The sequence below is a fragment of the Pinus tabuliformis genome, chromosome 9 (genome assembly GCF_031772625.1).
Source record: "Pinus tabuliformis cultivar Carrire ecotype Pingquan chromosome 9, CPIR1, whole genome shotgun sequence".
In the NCBI taxonomy this organism is placed as follows: domain Eukaryota; kingdom Viridiplantae; phylum Streptophyta; class Pinopsida; order Pinales; family Pinaceae; genus Pinus; species Pinus tabuliformis.
The window spans coordinates 757,184,904-757,204,926 of record NC_142307.1 but is presented as its reverse complement, the minus strand read 5'-3'; the positions used below and the strand labels follow the sequence as shown (position 1 = coordinate 757,204,926).

Genomic DNA, 20,023 nt, shown 5'->3' with positions numbered 1-20,023 from the left:
TAGGCACAATCTTCAAAACATCGTTTTTCAATATAGATTGATATTCTGCAGTCATCAACTCTTTCCATACTTTCTCTTCAATAGCTTCCTCATGGGGGGATGGATCAGGCTCAATGATCTTGTGCATCAAGGTTGTATAACTAGAGTGTGTTTAAGGCTTCTTTCTTTCCGTGAATGTTTCACGAGCATCAACATGACCTTTAGCTTCCTTCAATGTTTTCTTTAACCAAGCAAGTCTCTTTCTTGTTTCGATAAATAAGAGCTTTTGTAGACTCAACAATTTCATGATCAATGCATTTTTCACGTGGAGCTTCATTCATAGATACAAGTTTATGAGGCCTTGGTTCCACATTCTTTGGAGTAGTTTGAATTTCATCACCAGGGTCCAAGTGTGAACCCTTGGACTTCCAGAATGCAACATCCTCATCAAATATAACATCCCTAGATCTAGGCAATATGATGTCTTCTATTTTCATTCAATATTCATTGGATGCTTCACTGTTTCTTATTCCATGTGAATGATTTCTTTTGGGTACACTTGCTTTCATTTTGCAGGTATATGTCACGATGTACCTGAATGATTGTCAAAGAACGACATTTTATGAAGGCATTGGACTGAACAAAAAATAGTTCGATATGCATATTATAACTAAGGTGGGTTATAAGTTTCATATAGATTGCAATACTTAGAAGCCATTTTGTGTCTAAAATTGAGTTGTAGTGATTTTTATGTGTGTGATGGATTTTGGCAATGTATTTTTCTAATTGATGTAGACAAACTGAACTACAACAAGGATTTTTCTAGTTGTCTTGGATGTTGAGAATCTAGAATTCAAAAAGAAACTTGACATGATGGTAGAGACCAACCAGAGGATAATAGCAATTGGAGAAAGCCAAGCTCCTAACTTTGTGAAGAATCTCCAAAGAATTACTCTTATAGCTGCTTTGGTGTCAGAATTAATAACAACTTATTTGATGCCAACCATGGATTTCTTTTCTTTGGATTTCACTGATTTTGAGCCACAAGTTGTGTACTAGATGCATTTCATACATGCAAAACTGCACAGTTGCACTATATCACCGAGAATGGAGCCTCTATGCCTTTCTTTGTGGTTATTTGACTTTTGATATGTCCTACCCTTTCCTAGAAAAGCATTCATATTTTGTCAGAAGATTGTCTTTACATATGCACATGCTATATGCAACGTTGGAGTTATGTGATCTAAATTTCTCAACGATAGAAAGTCTCTATGTCTTGTTAGTAAACAAAATATTTAAACTCAATAGGTGTTTTTATGCCATGATTTGTGCAAACATTAATCTCGCATAGCTTGACAAAAGTGGTAGAGAAAATATTAATCTCTCCTACCTTGACAGAAGTGGTGGTCAAGATCAACACATACAAGAACTTTGTGGTGGAATATTATCGAAACTAATAGAGAGATATGCAAGAGTGTATAGTTTGGACCTTGACAAACACGTCCACTCAAGCTTGCAACATTGTTTGTAGGAAGAGAAAATTATGTTTATTTTTTCCAAACATGTAAGTTAATATATTATAGTTTAATGAATATGTTTTCCTATTATCATATGTGGTTTCACACTTTAACAAAAAATTCACCAAGACTTTACAATGTTTTATTATTCAGTGAAAGATTTGCTAAGATCTTACAAGATTTTATAATTCAGTGAAAGATTCGCCATGATTTTACAAGATAATATAATTTGGTGAGATATTCATCATGTATATATATATTATTGATAAAATTGCCTTCCATTTTTCCTATGTATCACGGGGATTCACCGATTTATTATACATATAAATTTAGGAGGGTTCTTAAAATTTTCCCTACCATCTAACCTGTTCTTGGAACATAAATGCTATATTAGACCTTCCTTTTTGCATTTAACAACACTTTATTTTAAATGAATTCTTAGGAAGGTTAAAGAAATTTTTCATGCTTTATGTGCCTAACATGATTATAGTGGAGGATATTAAGAGGATTTTGCACAAATTACAAGGATATCTGACCAGAGATATTCATGGGGCCTGCGCCCTACTATAAAAGGTTCAAACTCATCTAGCTTGGGACAATCAATACTCCTTGTTGTTTCCAGGTCACCGAGGGAACATGATCTAATTTTTTAGGAGTTTTGGAGGGAAAGTAGTCCTCCTTTCTACGAGGCTTCACCTCATTCATTTTGTATAAATAGAGGGCTTGAGTAGTGCATTAGGCAACAAGTAGAAGTAAGAGAATAACAGTATAGAGCATTAGGAAGTCTATTTTTCAAGTTCTACAACTTTTTGCCATGTACGCTATCCTTCAATTAATGAAAGCCATCTTTGGTTTCAATTATTAGTCTACTTCTCCTTCTAGCTTATGAGATTCCTTGGTTTAGGGCCCACCCTAGGTGCTTAAGATCTCTTATGTACCATTATTCGTTATGCATTTGTTCATTTCTATAGTTTATTTCTGAATATTGCTTTTATGTATGGTTAATTAGATGATTAATAACATTTCTTTACAAAAAATTTGAGCATCGGATGATAGCATTTGTAGTTGTTATATTCTTCAAGTAACATTCTTTATTTTTCATTTAAAAATCACTTTGACTTCTTCTGTTTATTTGTTATCCATCATTTACTATTTTTAGTGTGTCGACACAATCCCCTGTTTTACAACTACACGAAACCCTATAGCCATGTATCTTGATGAAGAAACCCTACCACCATTGACGTGATGACTTGGACATGTGTGCCTTATCATTTCTTAGCCCTTCCTTAGCTCCTTTCACTTTCCAACCTATCCTTTAGCACATTTTTCTATTCATTGTACTGTTTCTTGTAGCAAAACAAAGACTCCTACAGTAGTTTGAAATTTGCTTTTGAAACTTGCCAATATTTTTTTTCATCTCATGATTCAACTTCTTTGATGTGTTACAACATCCGTGGAACCCTGAAGATGGAATTTATAAGTAGAGATACCAAGTAGATGCCTTGACCTATAAATTTCTTCTTTCTTGCAGAAATAGGGTTTACTATTTGCAAGATTTTACTTCAGTTGCATGTTTGCTTTATTTTCACAATAAAATATATATGCTTTCATTTCATTACAGTTAAGATGGTTTTCCTTCCTTTATTACAATTAACATAGGTTTGCATGTTGTCTTTCATTCCCTGCAATTTCAAGTTTTTCTTGTAGCATAGAATAATTAAAGTGGTTTTTGTATAGCTATATTTCATCTCAGTGCTTCCACCTCCATCACAGTTAGCAAAGAAAGAGATAGTGCTCACTGCACATATAGTTTCGACCCCTCTTAAGTTTGTACAAACATTAGGTTAACAATTAAAGTTGAGACCCTTTGGAGTTGCAATATTGTTGTTGCAATACTCAGGCCCATCAAAGATTTCATGGGGAATACTCTATTTTCTTGGAATACTCAAATGGAGGGTGGCTTAAACCCTAGGCATAATAATGACTAATAATATAATAATACTTAGCTAAACTCCAACTTAGACCAAATTAAAACTAGATATGTAATGTTGATCTTCCTTTAAAACAATATATTTACATTGATGGAAATAACCTACAACAAAATTATGTGTTTGTATAAAAGTATTCTTTATAATACTTAATATTAAACTTAGTATTTAAGCAAGAAATGCAAAATCATGAATTCCTTTTGTTTATTTTACTTAAAGAGAGACTTTCTCAAACCTCAAATAAAATAGTGTGTAATTATTTCACTATCTAACTTAAAATTAACTTATAACATTTTAAATAAATTAAAAAGCGTTATATAAACAAAGAATATCGAATATTTATCTCACATAAAATTAAACCAAAAAAATATAATATTTCCTTAATATTAGTAATGAAATTATAAAACTTTGATAATTTCCTATCCATTTCATATATGCTACCATTGGTAGCCAATTTATAAGTTTCTACTTAAAAAAGGTATATCGATTAACCTTAGAAATATAACTGTGTAATGTGATTTCAAATAAGCATTTGAACTTCATCTTTATAAATTGCTCATTGTTTAAAGTGCACTACAAAATTGGGTGGAAGAGTATTAATACCAATTAAAAATGTACCGATTCTTTCTTTGAGATTGGTCAGTATGTAATCTATATATTATTTATTATATTAATTTATATATATTATTTATTATATTAATTCACATAGTATATGAATCATATTATTTTCTTTTTATTTTCCTCGTATCATTAAATATTTTTACCTTTTTATTATTCACCTTATCTTCATGAAACTTAAAAAATGTCCTTGGTAATACTCTTTTAATTATAAATTATACTCAATGATTTTCAATGTATTATATTCCTGTAATACACATAAGACACATAGTCAGTATCTAGAATGTCGATGCAAGATTTGATCCTTCTTATTCTTTGATTGTTCCAAAGTTAAGTTAAGTTTGATGGTATTAGTTTTTAGTCTAGAGATTATATTATTGATTATATATGTTTCTAGATATTTAATTTAAGTTGGCACGATATAGATATAGATATAAGTGGAGATCCACAAGTGGGTGTAGACTTACATCAAAGGCAAATACAAAAAAACACAAATATTATAGTTAGGAAAATAACAAAGTTAGAAACCAAAACTGGATCACAACAATGATAACTATAAGTTATAATAATGAGAATGACTTCTCATGCACATTATTATTATAACAAATAATATGATAAATATGATAAATTATTAATTGTGGATGTAGAATTACATCTGCAATATTTTTTGAAAAGCCAAATTCAAATATACAAAAAAAACACAAATATTATAGTTTGGAAAATAATAAAGTTAGAAACCAAAACCGGATCACAACAATGATAACTATAAGTTATCATAATGAAAAAGATTTCCCATGCACATTATTTTGATAAATTATAATTATCATTGATAGATTATCATTTTGAAGACATTTTAGTATGAGCATGAAGGTGCTCATAAAACATTTTTGTGAGGTGCATTTATTTTTTAATATTATAAATGATAAAATTGGTTTTATGGAATGCAACATCTTTGTGAGGCCCATCTACTTCTCAATATTATAAATGATGAAATTGGTTTTATGGAAAGCTATATCAAGGTTGTATCATATATCATAGTGTCTGAGTACAATCAAAGATAGATCTAATGGTGATAACACACATTGATGATAATTATAGGTCAAACCTTGAGAGTAAACATTGATAAAGTATATCTTGAAAGAAACCTGTGATGGATCATACCTTAGTAATGGAACTTGACATATTGATAGATGAGTCCTTATCTAGGAATGTGGTTTAAAGTTCTATCCTTTAGGCCTTTTAGGTTTGGGGAGTTTTCCATTAAAATATAAATTTCATTTGGGGATCAATGGGTAAAAAAAGGTGAAATTTCTAAAATCCATTTAATTTTCCATGGGGTTTGTTTCATGAGATCAAGATCCTTTTCTTGTTCAAGGAATCTATTTCCATGAAAGATTCTTTCTTATGAATTATTTGATGAATTATTTCATTAGCTCAAGATATTTGTTTTTCTAAATAATTTTCTTCCACAGTGGATAATAAGTAATAAGATAGTAATAGCATGCATTGACTATAATGATAGATGAAACCTTGAAAATTTGAGAGTAAACCTTCATAAAGTAGACCTTGAGAGAAAACCTTGATATATGATACTTTGAGACTAAACCTTAACATAAAGATAAATTAGTTTATGATCTAGAATGGTGCCTAAGGGTTTATCTTTTAAAATTTGAAAATTTTCATCTTAAAATATCAATTTCCTTTAAAAATTAGTAAATTAAAAAACATTAATATTTTCCAAAACATTTTATTTTTTATAAAATCTATTTTTTTTAAACAAATATACTTTCATGAAGGATCTACGAGGGCTTTACAAGGGAGCAATACCATACCACATGAGTTCATATTGGGGGATATATATTGAGGAAAAAATTACATAATATATTGAGCATATAATAGGGGGTAAAAAGTTTTTATATTGGTAAGTATAAAAAATGGAGCTCAAAGTTAATGAAAAAATATAAAGGGGTATAAAAAGTGTTAATGAAAAAATGGATATCTACAATATCTAGGGAAAGTAAGGTTTTTTAAATTGGGAAGGTGTGTTGGGTTTGTATTGGTAGGGGGTTAAATAATGTGATTTTTAGAGGTATTTTCCAATATGTAGTCAAATTAAGGCTATTGTTTAGTACGCCACGAACACATGTGATATGTCAGAGGTTCATTGAATGAATTGGTCGTGGAAGGATCCCATGTGATCTTAAAAGCCTAAATATCCTATGCACAAAGTAGGAAATCCTACAAAAGTGGAAAATGCTATATTAAAAAATGATAGATCCATTATATTGATTCCTAAGAGATTCTCATTATTTCCACCCCATTTACCCAGGTTAGGGTCTTTGGAGGCATGCTCAAGCTTGTATTGATTAGGCTCAAGGAGTAGGTGACTCTACGGATTTTTCACTCCGTCTGTGGTCAATATGGGATGTCTAGACTCTTGCTTAGTTATTGAGTATTTCTTGTAAAAAAAAATGATTAAAAATAAATAAATCCATTAACATAAAATAAAACATTGTACATTTTTATTTAAAATTTGGTAAACGTGATAAAAGAAAACAATACATATTCACATGTAATGAAAAATTATGGATTCAAATATGGAATGAATATTTTTTTTTTTGCTTAAGTAAGAGACGGTCCTTCTATTGACTTAGAAAATAAAATAAATTACAAAGGTTACAACAAGCACGCAGAGGTGCAAACCCCCACAAAGGAAGAGGGATAAATACACAACATGCCTGAAAAAGCTCACCCAAAGGCTAACTAAAACCAAGGCCAAGACAGCCCTAGAACCTTAAGCATGCACATGGACCCACCATTGACCAATCTCCGTTTGATCCGGCGGACTAAAACCAAAACACGCGGAGCAGTAGCCCGTAGAAAAACCCCGAAATTGCTCGACCAACACTGGCTATCGATCTTCTCCCTCTGATCCTACAACTAGTGTCCATATCGCGTGGCTTAAAAGCACGATAGATACCACACAATGAGGGTGGTATTCCTTCCTCGTCCCCCGCCACATGCTGCTCATTGAGTGGCATCGCTGGCTTTCCATGTAAACCATCTTTTGTTTTGAGGGCACCCAATGAAGGTGGTAAACCATAAGTGGTTTTGACCTTTCGGATCCACAAACTTGCACAACAAGCTGTGACTGTTGATCTCCCCCCTCCAGATCTGACGACCACTATCAACATTGCTTCGCCGATAAGCCTGAGGAATACTGCGCGATGAGGGCAATAATCTCTCTTCTTCCCCCGCCACGCGTTGCTTGCTAAGTGGCATCACTTACCATCCAGGAAAACCACTTGCGGGTCAAGGGGCGCCTGATGTGGGTGGTTTCTCTCGAGCAGTTTTTGATTCCAGTTCCCAGATCCTCTGTCCTCCAATGTGTTACGCGAGGACGACATGCCCCGAAGGGTCACCTCTTGCATGGAATGTCCTCCTTCACGGTATCCCATTTCCTCATAGTTTTTTCCTTTGGAGCAGAAATCCTATGGCCCGATGATTGTTTTTGTCTAGGATTCCTGAGAGAACTTACATTGCACAGCCTCTGAGAAATACTTAAGCTTCATTGACATAGAGTGAAATATTGTCTCATTGCTTATTTTGATATTACTATCTGTCGCTAAGGGCCCACACTGAGCATTCATCTCTCATTCTGTCATCCGTTACCTCCTCCCACCAATAGCACATGTCGGTAAACTTGCTTCTAACCCCCTCATTGGCAAGCCAATCCGCCACTTTGTTGGCTTCCCTGCGAACATGCACAAACCTAAGAGTTCTTAGAATTCTTAGGTGTGATTGAATTCTTTGGTAGACTTGCAGAAGCCGCTAGTGACCTGAGATTTTCTCTGGCGCTGCTCCTACACTTATCCACTTGACCGAATTAATTACTAACTCTGAGTCAACCTCAATGATGACATTATGAATGTTGTGTTTGAGCAATATTTCCAAGCATAGCTCCATCGCCATGAGCTCAGCCATATTGTTGGTTGCCTTCCCTAGATAACTGTAGAAAATGACCTGTATGTTTCCCTCCTCATCTCTCATGACCCCTCCATAACCTGCTTCTCCAGGATTTCCTTTTGAGGCTCCATCTATGTTAAATTTTAAAAAACCTTGAGAAGGGGGTTGCCAAAAAGCCTTACCTTCTGAGGTATTCTTGTTGATCTGCAGAGGACACTGGGGGAGATGAACCTTAAGCTCCAACTTTTCCAGGATTCTGGCCTCTCTGTGTCCTATGGGTTTTCCAGTAGAAACACCCCCCTAGGGTGTGGACAATCTCCTTGAGTTGCTTGAGGATTAGCTTTAGGATGCTGCTCACCGGGCCCATTTTGTCTTTGAAAATCCTGTTGTTGCACTCCTTCCATACATTCCAGATTAAGAACCCTGGATTCAATGCCCAGGCTGAGTTTATTGTATCATTATCTGAAATTTTTTCCTCCAGTTTTTCAGCGTAGCAATGATGTCATCTTCATTCCTGTTTGTTTTCTCGAAGACATCTCCAACCCAGTTCCATAGTGTGGCAGTGTAGGAGCATCCGTTGAGGAGAGGATTTGTGGTTTCTTCCTATTGTCCACACAGGTGGCATCTTGAGGGGCCAACAAAGCCTCTTTTTCTTAGATTATCCCATGTCAGAATCTTTCCCTGATGAACCAGCCACTTGAATAGTTTGACCTTCATCCAATGAGGGTTATCCCAGAGTTCTTTCCAAGTCTTGTCAGTGCTTGGAAGGTTAAGCCTTGTGGCTATTCTTTTGGCCTCTTTAAGGGTGAAGAGACCTGCCTTGTTCTTTCCCCATCTTAATTGATCATCCGAGGTTGAGATTAAGATTTGCCTTTTTTCCAAAAGACCTTTGAGGGTTGTAGCTTGAGTATTCAACATGCTCATCTCATTGTAAACTGGAAGTTTCCAAATTCTCCATTTTCCATTGTTCCTTGATTGATCCCAAAAGTCACTAACCCTCCTTAATCCTTTGCTGATGGTATCTATTTGGATGCTAGCTAAATCCTCATTACTGAGATTGCCCTCCTGCTGCCAATTGTCCTCCCAGAACCAGGCCAAATTTCCACTTCTGATCTCCCAGAAACTATGTTTTTGAACTAGGGCTCTGTTCTCCCAGGCTCTGTTCCAAACTTGAGAACCTTTTACTTTCCCTGTCATTCTTATCAGGTTTGTGTCCTACTAATTCATTGCATACTTTTGCTTCCATAGTTTTTCCCAGGGGGATTGTATTTCCTTTAGCCATCTCCACCAAACTTTAGCTCCCAGAACTCTATTTAGAATTCTTGGGTCATGTAGTCCCAGTCCTCCATGGGATTTAGGTTTACATACCCTTTCCCACGCCACCAAGGCCCATTTCTTCTTTTCTTCACCTTTCCCCCAGAGAAAGTCTCTTTGAATGTTTCTTATTTGAATACTGACCCCAGTTGGTGCCGGAATGGCTGATTGCATATAGATAGGGATGGTTTGGAGGATAGCCTTAGTGAGAATCAGCCTTCCTGCTAGATTTAGGGCTCTGTTTGTCCACCTGCTGATTTTGTCTTTCAATTTATTTAAAACAGGCTCCCAGATGTCCTTGTGCAAAGGTTTATTAGTGAATAGAACTCCCAGATACTTCGAGGGCAATGAATCTCTTTGAAAGCCTAAAATTCTGGAAAGATTTCTTTGAATCGAAATATCAATATTGAAAAAGAAAATCTTTGATTTAGTAATACTTACCTCAGTACCTGCTGCCATAGCAAACTCATGCAGAATTAGCTTGAATGCTTTGGCTTCGTTGACTATAGGTGTGCCTTGAAGCATAGTGTCATCCACAAATTGTTGATGTGTCACCTTGCCCCCTCTTCGAGTGAGTCTCAGACCTTGAATTCATCCTTCCTCCTTAGCAGTTCTGATTTCTCTACCTAACCCTTCCATCATTAAGATGAAAAGGAAAGGGGAAAGAGGATCACCTTGCCTGAGACCTCTTGTAGGCTTGAAGGTTTTTGAGGGAGAGCCATTGAGAAGAATTGAACAGCTAGCAGTGGTAACAAGAGCCATGACCCACTTAATCCAATTATAGTCAAAGCCATATGCTTTTAGTACTGCTCTTATGTAAGTCTAGCTAAGTTTATCATAGGCTTTCGCTATGTCCAGCTGAATTATCATCCCTGCCTGCTTATTGGTGATGAGTGAATGAACCACTTCATGCACTTGAATTATGTTATCCAGAATTTGTCTCCCTTCCACATAGTCCGTTTGCTCCTCAGACACCAGGGTGGGGAGGAGAGGTTTGAGTCTGTTGGCTATTACTTTGGATATTATTTTGTACACCACATTGCATAATGCTATAGGTCTAAATCTGTCCGGAGCGGTGGCCTTTTCCTGTTTGGGGATTAAGGCTATGAAATATTCATTAAGCACCCTCAATATTTTTTTAGGTTTGTGTGAGTCTTCTACTACCTCCAGAATATCATGCTTTACAATCCTCCAGCATGTCTTGAAAAAGTCCACATTGAAGCCATCCGGGGCTGGATCTTTCCCATTGTGCATCTCTGTGATGACTTCGTCAAGCTCTTCCTCTGTCATTGGTCTGTTGATATTGTAATTGTCTTCTCTAGAGACCAGTTTAGGAATGTACTGCGTAAATTTTTCAATAAATTGTGATCTATTTGCTGTAGTTTCCTCAACAATTCTCTGAAAATGTTGAACTAGAACCTCTTCCATCTCTTCATGAGTGTTTCTTTCTACACCATGATGATCTGTAAGTTTCACAGTTCTGTTGTTGTTTCTGTGAGTTATGGTGGATCTGTGAAAGAATTTGGTGTTTCAATCCCCTTCCTTAATCCATTGGATTCTGGATTTCTGTCTTCAGAATATTTCCTCTTGTAGACATCTGTTTTCCCATTCATGCATAAGTGACTTTGCTATCTCTTTCCTTTCCTCTGTGTAGCCTTCTATGATAAGGATTTAATTTATTTCCTTCAGTTTTTTTTCCACTTCTCCTTTAGCTTTGAAGATGTTACAAAATTCATTTTTATTCCACTCTTTGAGTCTGCCTTTAATGTGTTTGAGCCTATGATGTAGAAGGAACATCTTTTTGCCTTGCAGGTGTAGCTCTTCTTTCCACCATTTTTCAACGTTTGTGAGGAAATCTGAGTGCGTGAGCCAAACGTTCTCAAACCTGAAGGGGCTATTCCTTGGTTTACCAATTAGAGAAGCTTCCAATTGGATGGGCTAGTGGTCTGAACCTCCAAAACGAAGGACGAACGCTGTCAGGCCACTCCCCATGAGTAGGAGTTCCTCTGAGATAATAAATCTGTCTAATTTTGAGGCTACTTGGGTAGAGCCACCTCTTTTGTTATTCCAAGTGAAAATACCATTGCTAGTGTCCATATCAACCAGTTTCATATTGGTGAGAAAGTTCTGGAAGGCAACTGAATCCCTACCAAGTGTTCTAGTTCCCCCTTTCTTCTCCGTGAGTGATTTTATCATGTTAAAATCTCCCCCTTGAATCCAGGGTAATGCTTGGTATCTCTTTTTCATATCTTCCAGTGTAGTGAAGAGCCGAAGTTTGTCCTCCACTGGTTGAGGACCATAGACATTGGTGATCATGTAACACTCCCTGTCACCTACAGGTTGGATAATCAAGGAGAGGTGGTGTTTGGACGCCTCTGCGTCAAGCATACCAAATTTCTGCGGATCCCATAGAGTGAGAATGCCACCAGCAGATTTATTTTCCTTGACCTCAAGATATTCATATCTACTTAGCCATTTGCCATGTTTTTCTTTGACTTTCTCCACTGAGCATTTGGTTTCCTGTATAAACACTATGTCAGGTTTTTCCTCTTTGATCCTATTACTTAGATTCCTCTGTTTTCTTCTACACCCTAGTCCTCTGATGTTCCAGGTTGTGATCTTCATTGAGGTGAGGTTTTGAAGGAGTAACTAGAAAGATATCTCATCCTTCCTGAGTCAATCAAGATTTTGCCACACTTTAGCAGCAATTCTTTCTGTCTCTTTCTTCCTCTCTCCCTGCCGGGGTTTTTTGCCAATTTTCCGGTTATTCACCCTATTGAGGAAGCCCCTTTGTTTTCCTGGTTGTCATGTCCTCCTTTGACTCCTACAGTTTTTTGGTGTAACTTGTTAAGGAATATCTGTTGTACCTTGTCTACTTCCTCTTGTGGTATGGAGTTTATTCCCAGGTTTTCTCCTTGTTCTAGAAACTTTTCTAGCTCTAGTTTCTCCCTTTCCAGGATCTCCTGTAAGTCTTGGTCCTCTGTACCACTTTCACTTTGAGTCTTTTCATGGTCTTTTTCTATTTCCATGGTGCTCAGTGGGTTTGTTGTGTGTTCACTTTGTTCCTATGTGAACTCCATGCTGGTCTCTTGTCCTTTCCCTCTTTCTGCCTGATTCTCTGTTTTCCTTTGATTGCCCTCAGCGTCTTCTCTTTCTTTTAAGATCTCAAATCTATTGTGACTTCTTGTTTTGTTATCATTGGGATTCTTTTGTATCTTCCTTCCCCCTCCTTTCACTTTCCCTCCCACTTAAGTAAAACCTGTATGGTCTTTTTCTTTACTGGTGCTTATATGTTCTTCCCTTTTATTAAGAGGACAATCTCTGAATAGGTGTCCATGCTCATGACATTTGCGACATCTCAATGGAATATGCTCATAGTCAACTGTTTGAACCCATTTGTCATCATAGATTTCTAGAATGACCTCATCTGGAAGAGCTCCTGATAGGTCCATCTCCACACATATACGGGCATAGGAGGTATACTTACCTCATAGTGTTGCCTCTGAAATCTTTAAAAAATGACTTAATTTATTGCCTATGGCTTTTAAAGACTCTGGCATCCAATAATCTAGAGGTAAGGAGTAAAGTCTAATCCACACCGGTACCGATGTGAATGTTTCTCGGTCTGGCACAAAGTTCATCGTCCATCGCCACATATATAGACTAGCTGCCGCATAGAAGTATGGTCCTCCTTAAAAAATCATATCTCTATCCTCCATGTTCATGAACACGATTGTGAAGAAACTTTTGGATCCAAGATGTATATTTAACTCCCCTTTTGGTTTCCAGTTGTATTTTATCCAATTGTACAACGCTTTCTCTGTTGGCCAGATTCCCATAAACTTGCATATTATAGCATAGTTTGCCATATGATCCCTATGCTCTTGCAGGGCTGGATCACTCATTATTACCCGCGGTTTAGTATTGGTCTTGGGTTTACAAGGTCCCATCTTGGTTCCATTCTCTGTTCCCTGACCTCTGTTTTTTGCTTTCTCCTCCTGTCGGTCTTCCTCGTGGGTCCCTTGCTTTGCATGGGTATTGCTGCTTTCTGCCTTCTAGGTTTCAGTGTTTTTTGTCGTGTCCTCCGAGGAGTGTAGCAGCTTGTTCTTTTTCCCTGCCCTTCCTCTGTTTGAAACTACATTGTTGTAGGAGGAAGTGGAGCTCCCTCCTCCCTGCGCTTCCATGGTTACCTGTTTACCTTTGTCACTTCCTTTGTTAAACCCTAGAACCAGGTCCTCATCCAGGGGTTGGATTCCAACGTCATGGGCCAAATTCAACTATGGAATGAATATATGCATTAAGCCATTTATCAATATTACTTGGGAACAAACATCGATGAAAGATACTCAGTTTGATATCTTCACCAATTTTGTAAGTGAATTATTTATTTCATTAACTTTGTTTATACAAATGTGATTTTCAAAGGTTATTTATGTTAAATTTTAGTAAGAAAATACTTCATTTGACTTGTGTCTTAGTCAAATGCAGAAAATTTGAATTTCCACAGCATCAGGATGACTTGAGTTGCAGGAGTGACATGGTCAAGTCACTTAGTTAAGTCAACCAATTCAAGTTTGTGGGCAAGAAGTAGAGTTGTGCATGGGTTGATTGTTAAGATCTAGCAATCTAATGGAGTTATAGTTAGTGAAACTCAGTTATTTGAACTCTATACATGAATAGATTTAGTAGGAGTTCGGTTGAGAAGTTGTAATTGTTGTTAACTCACTAATCTCTCAGTTAACTCGTCAATTTACTAAAAGTATCCCTAGTCATGCATGAAATTGGAATTGCCTAGTTGAATAGAAGAAAAAGGAATCAATGTAATCATTATTATATATTAGTGAGTGTACAGCGTTTGCATGCATGTAGCAAGTGAGACTTTTCTTTTGGGAATTGCACAAGAAAGTAGGAGTTTTTCCTATTCTTTAGGAGCTAATTTCCTCAATAATTGTGCAAGGAAATAAGAGTATGAGGCCTATATTTGGCGAAGTCTTTGCTAGAGGAGACTCAGGGGAAGGAGATAAATATTGCAGTGTAGGTTGAGCTTCATGGATTTAAGCTACCATTGTAATAGATCAAATTCTCATTTGATATAATGCAAACAGATTAGGGGTTTTTTCCAGTGGGGTTCCCCAAGAAAAACATTGTGTTCATTGTGATAAATTGATTGAATGTGTTTCTATTGTATGTTTCCTCTTTCGCATATTGAATAGAAGAAATTTGTGTCTATTGTTTTCAGTTTGAATTCATTAGCAACTACGAATTTTGAGTTATTTCTACATGGTATCAGAGCTATTAAAAACTGCATAGAAACCAAAATCCTGATCAATCTCTCAAAAAATTTCTAAAACAAAATTTTTTGATATATAAAAGTAATATCTGTCAATAAATTAAAGTTTGAGTATGGATTGGAGGGCACCTAAATTTTTGGTGCCTGAAAGATGGGATGAGATGAGAATTGTAACGATTGAAAATGAAAATAGAGCATTGGAGTACACAATCAAATATTACAAAACCACCATCATCCAATGCACAACAACTGGCCGTGGAAGAAAGACAACAAAAGCCAAGAGGAAATTATTAATTTTTTTTGTATTTAATAGAAAACAAATCGCAGATGTTAAAGGAAATGGTTCTCAAGAACTCCGTTGAAGGTTCTCGTTACGACTGGCCAATCACTCGAAATCTCTGTGCGCACTCCCCTTGCTGCCATATTCCTTTTCAACGTCTAAATTTCTTGGCCGTCGATATACATTTTCTATATAACTCTAAACTTTTTCAACGAAAACACAATCACGTCATTCACACGATGAAACGTTTCTAACGTGTTTCCTGAACCAAAACACGGTACCCATTTTCTTTAACTTTATTTTTTTTTAAATTTGAGTTTCTAAAACTGGGAGGAATCCTCGACAAATTGCACGCCAAATGAATGTGAAACGAGGCTGTGACTACAATATGGAAGATTCGCAGCAATTCATCTGAGCCGTTCGGAGATCTATTTAAGCCACCCAATGTTCTCCTTCAATTCCCCCCTTCATTTCATAAACATCGTTAGCTTGTTTATGCCCTTCTCTCTTACATTTTATTCTGCGAGTCCCTCTTTCTTTCTTTCAACATGCATTGCCTCCTGCCCTATTGCATTCGCTCTTCTCCCCATATTCAACATATCTGGTATTTTTTACAGCCAATCTTCTTTGATTCTTCTGAAATTATCGGAGTTTCATAATTGGAACATAATTTTCTTGTTTTCATGCCTTTGATGTGCATATACTTCAGTGTATCGGGATGATAATTTTTTGGTATATGTATTGCAGAGTCATCCATAATGGTGCTGGCTGAGAATCGACTCGTGACAGAGCAGGGCCTCGATTTGACTACCTTCGGTTTGGTGAGCATCACACTTGTTTCTTTCTTTTTTAAGTTCTTCCTTTTTTAAGTTCTTCCTTTTTCAATGGTATTAAGCTAAAGGTGTATGCATTCGTTTCTTATTCCAATCTGCTGTGCTAGATCTGGATGACACATTATATCCCTTAAGCTCCGGATTAGCTGCAGCATGCACCAACAACATCAGAGGTAATCTTGTAGCTAATCTGCCCCTCAAAAATTATGCAATTTAAGTGTTCTTTTTAAGGAAATATTAATCTTTAGATTTTAATCTAAACCAGAGTCTGAAATGCAAACTGGAAAGCTTGGAGTTGCATATTTAGATTGCTACTATTTAATTCCTTGGAATTTACGTGAGCTTGTTATATGCATCTCCAACTTTGCAACTTGAAGGTGATCAGACCCAGATGGACTGTGGGCTCAGTGTTCATATTCAATACGCCCAATTTACTGTCTATATCTAACGCGCTGTTGCACACACAGTTGGATCATCCCACCCCTACTGGGGTTGTAGATGCAATATAGACATCTCTTAAGCCATTAAGGGAACTTTTGAGGTTTGAATTCTGTGTGCGATCTGGTTGTTGTATGATAGATTATGTGAATCAAAAACTGGGAGTTGAAAAGAGCGGAGTCCCTGACTTGAGCAGAGAGCTGTATAAAACTTATGGGACAACCATGGCTGGACTCAGGGTAAGCATTCAATCCTTATTGTTTCATGTAATTCAACATGGTATTTCAACTTTTAAGGTTAAAATGACTGATTTTTAGCATTGGGAGCCTTCTGTAGCTGATTACTCAGGAATTCTGCAACCCCCCTTATGTGTCATTGGTTAGCAACTTAGCAAGTGGCTTAAGAGTGGGGTTATCAGCTGCCGTCAATCAGAACCTGCTTCCTGGAATGACTGCAGAACATCTGAGACATACTATCCATAATTTCTCTATGGTTTTTTATGATTTTACTGGTCACTACTCTGCCAAGATATCTTTTGCAAATTCATGAGACTGAAACCCTGTTTCTCATCTGTGGTCTTTAAGCCTCAAGGAACTCTCTTCTAGCCCCAGTAATGATGATATATGAATACAAATTTAAGGTGTTCTAGATGTTTTTATTTAACAACTACTATCCATACCAATTTCTAAAATATGGAATCATGATCAACGTCATGGCTAGGAATCTCAATTGAATTGAGATCCTTTTTCTAGATTTTTCATGTTCTTAAATTCATTGCATATTTTTGACAATATTCTTTGTTCTACGCAGGCAGTGGGCTATGAATTTGACTATGACGATTACCACAGGTATCTAAGAAATCTTTTATCTTCCGGTTGGTAAATTTATGGCTATCTAATGTTTCAACTTTCAACAAAATCAGAGAAAGTGCCAGTGGCTCGACTTTTTTTGTTTAGACTGTTTGGAATACCGTTGGTTGCTTTTGGCCTTAAACGCTATCCTGCTTCACTCACTGGAAACAAATATTTCTTTTACAGTTTTGTTCACAGAAGATTGCCATATGAGAATCTTAAACCAGATCCTGTGCTGAAGAACTTGTTATTAAGCATGCCTCAGAGGAAAATTGTAAGATCATATGGATCCCTTCAAATTCTTTTTACGATGATATTAAATGAAGTTCTAAGTTTTGTTTGGAAACTTATTAGCGAGCTCGTTAACCGCTTGTAACTTTGTTTTGCAAAAATAGATATTTACAAACAGTGACAAAGTTCATGCTGCAAAGGCCCTTAACAAGCTGGGATTGGAAGATTGCTTTGAAGGCATAATATGCTGAGACACTTAATCCTCCTTCAAAAATTACTGAAAGGAATAATGAATGGAATATGTCCGCTAATAACTCTACAATCCCGAAGACACCCATAATTTGCAAGCCCTCAAAAGATGCCATGGAGCAGGCTCTTCGCCCTGCAAACGCTGATCCACAAAGAACGGTATGGTACTAAAGATTTTGATGGCCATTTTCCTTCAGCTATCCATTTTTTCATGAAAATGAATTATATAATACATTAGCAATCAGTATAGATCTGCATTAATATTGACTCATCAAGGTACCATAGAAAGTTTATACCAAATCCCCCTTAGTAAACAAACAAGGATAGCTAACATCTCTGCTTTGGCCCCAGTGTGAGGGTACAGGGGTATTCTATATCTAGACGTTTTCTAAAAATGGCCATTCTGGCTGAAATCCCCCAGGGTGAATGACACAGTTTTTTTTTGAGAAGTTATGTTGCAGTGGTATTTTCACAAGAAAAAGATGCATGTTGCTCTGATCATCTCCCACATACTGCACAATTATACACTTGTCCCTGAAAACAGTCCTTTTTCAACGAGGAGGATCTACGAAGAGAATATTGTATTGAGTCCCAAAACATAAATCTGAAGGTGTGCGACAAAGACGTTTAAGTGAGAAAGAGATGTTTGTTAGTCTGATCACTTCCCACATACTGCTCAATTATACATCTGTTCCCGAACAACCCCTTTTCAGTGGAGAGGAGCTACAAAGGGACTTTTGTACGCAATTGTAATCTAGACTCAAACCAATCTGGCAACCTCCAATTCGACATCATTCATTTTTATTTACCTTATGCATATCATTTCAACAACATCTATTGTAAGAGTTTCTATTAAATCTATTATGTTTCCGTGCAGATTTTCTTTGATTACAGTCCCAGGAATATAGCCGCAGGAAAGCGTGCAGGCCTCCATACCGTATTGGTAAAGACCATATAATTGTAAATGCGATATAATGCTTTTGTAAAAATGCATAATTGGTTGAATCTTCATCTAATTTTAACATTGGCTTTCACCGTTAACAGCTATGTTACCAGAAACGAGAAACGGGAAACGAAACGAGAAACGAAAACGGTACGAGAAACGGAGTTGGGAGGTTTCGCACTCTAAGAAACGAGGAGAGAGAAAATTAATCGTATATGTGTTAAAGGAAAACAAATCAACTAAAAAAGGGACAATAGTACATAAATAATCAACTTTCTATATACTTGGCATAAGCCTCTAGATTATTGAATGAATACATGACTGAAATCTACAATAAAGAGTGAAAATACAAGCTGAGAATGCGAACTACCACCTGTAAAAAATTTCCCATAAAATATATGCACCCGTTAGCTAAAATAACCGTAGAAAACGGCGTTTCCGTCTGGTTTCCGTCTGGTTTCCGTTTCTTACACGTTTTATACGGGGAACGGTGGCAACCGTCCCGTTTCTGGTAACATAGGTTAACAGGTAGGCACTTCGTTCCGAACAGAGGGAGCAGATTTTGCCCTTGAAAGTATTCACAACATTAGAGAAGCTCTGCCCGAGATTTGGGAAGAAGCAGATGCAGAGAGCACCAAAAATGTTACGCACTCAAGAGGAGCAGGGGCAACTATTGAAACTGTTGTCACTGCATAATCCATAGTCTGTTTGAATGAGGGAATAGAGTAGGCTATCCCCCTCCCCCACTGAAAAAAAAGAGTAGGCTATCCCCATTGGAGTGTCTGACTCTGGTTAGAGGAAACCCCTGTTCTCTGTAATCTTGAGTTTTGCCTCTCGACAAAGGAAACTCCTGCAGTCTCTAACCTTGTCGAAATGTGCATCTGATCTGAAGAATCCCATTACTGGATGCAATAATATTAATTCCAGACAGATTGATCAATAGATGAAATCCATGTTTATTTGGAACAATAACTCTTCTCTCAAGATTAGATGAGATGCTTTTTTAATGTATCCCTTTTGCTTTTCCTTGGTGGGAGAGTTCTGTTTTAAAATTACCTGGACTCTGGGTATAGAGTGAAGTCATATATCACTTCTGTTCAGCGATTTAATTACTAAATTTACAAAAGCATACAAATTCTATTTTTCCGATTTTGAATCTCTAACCCCACGAAATGTACTACATGCTCTCCACCCAAACTATATAATTCTGATTATATAGGGAAACACAATTCTCGTAACGATGTACATAGAAAAACTTGCTATCAACCATTAAATCCACTCAAATTATATAACTCTGGATTATCTTATTATTTATTAAAAACAGCTATGTAACAATGCAAAATGGAAATTAACTACTATGATAGGGAAGTCACTGACAACGATGTAACAATGCAATCTCTTATGTTTTCTTTGGAATAGTTTGTTGGTCTTATCTTGTCTCCAGTTTTCATCAGATTACGGGAGAACAATCTTGCTTTATGAGTATTATAGGTTCTATATCTTTATTTTTGATCATGGTATTTCTT

General features: G+C 36.5%; 1 pseudogene across 1 annotated transcript; it reads left to right on the top strand.

The window, feature by feature from the left end:
• Window positions 1-15,710: 15,710 nt before the first annotated feature.
• On the top strand, window positions 15,711-19,210 carry LOC149150923 (uncharacterized protein C24B11.05-like; annotated as a pseudogene). The gene is made up of 8 exons (XR_016263254.1): window positions 15,711-15,768; window positions 15,893-15,958; window positions 16,365-16,462; window positions 17,034-17,071; window positions 17,261-17,348; window positions 17,470-17,713; window positions 18,432-18,497; window positions 19,026-19,210. The product of XR_016263254.1 is annotated as an uncharacterized protein C24B11.05-like (transcript).
• Window positions 19,211-20,023: the final 813 nt, after the last annotated feature.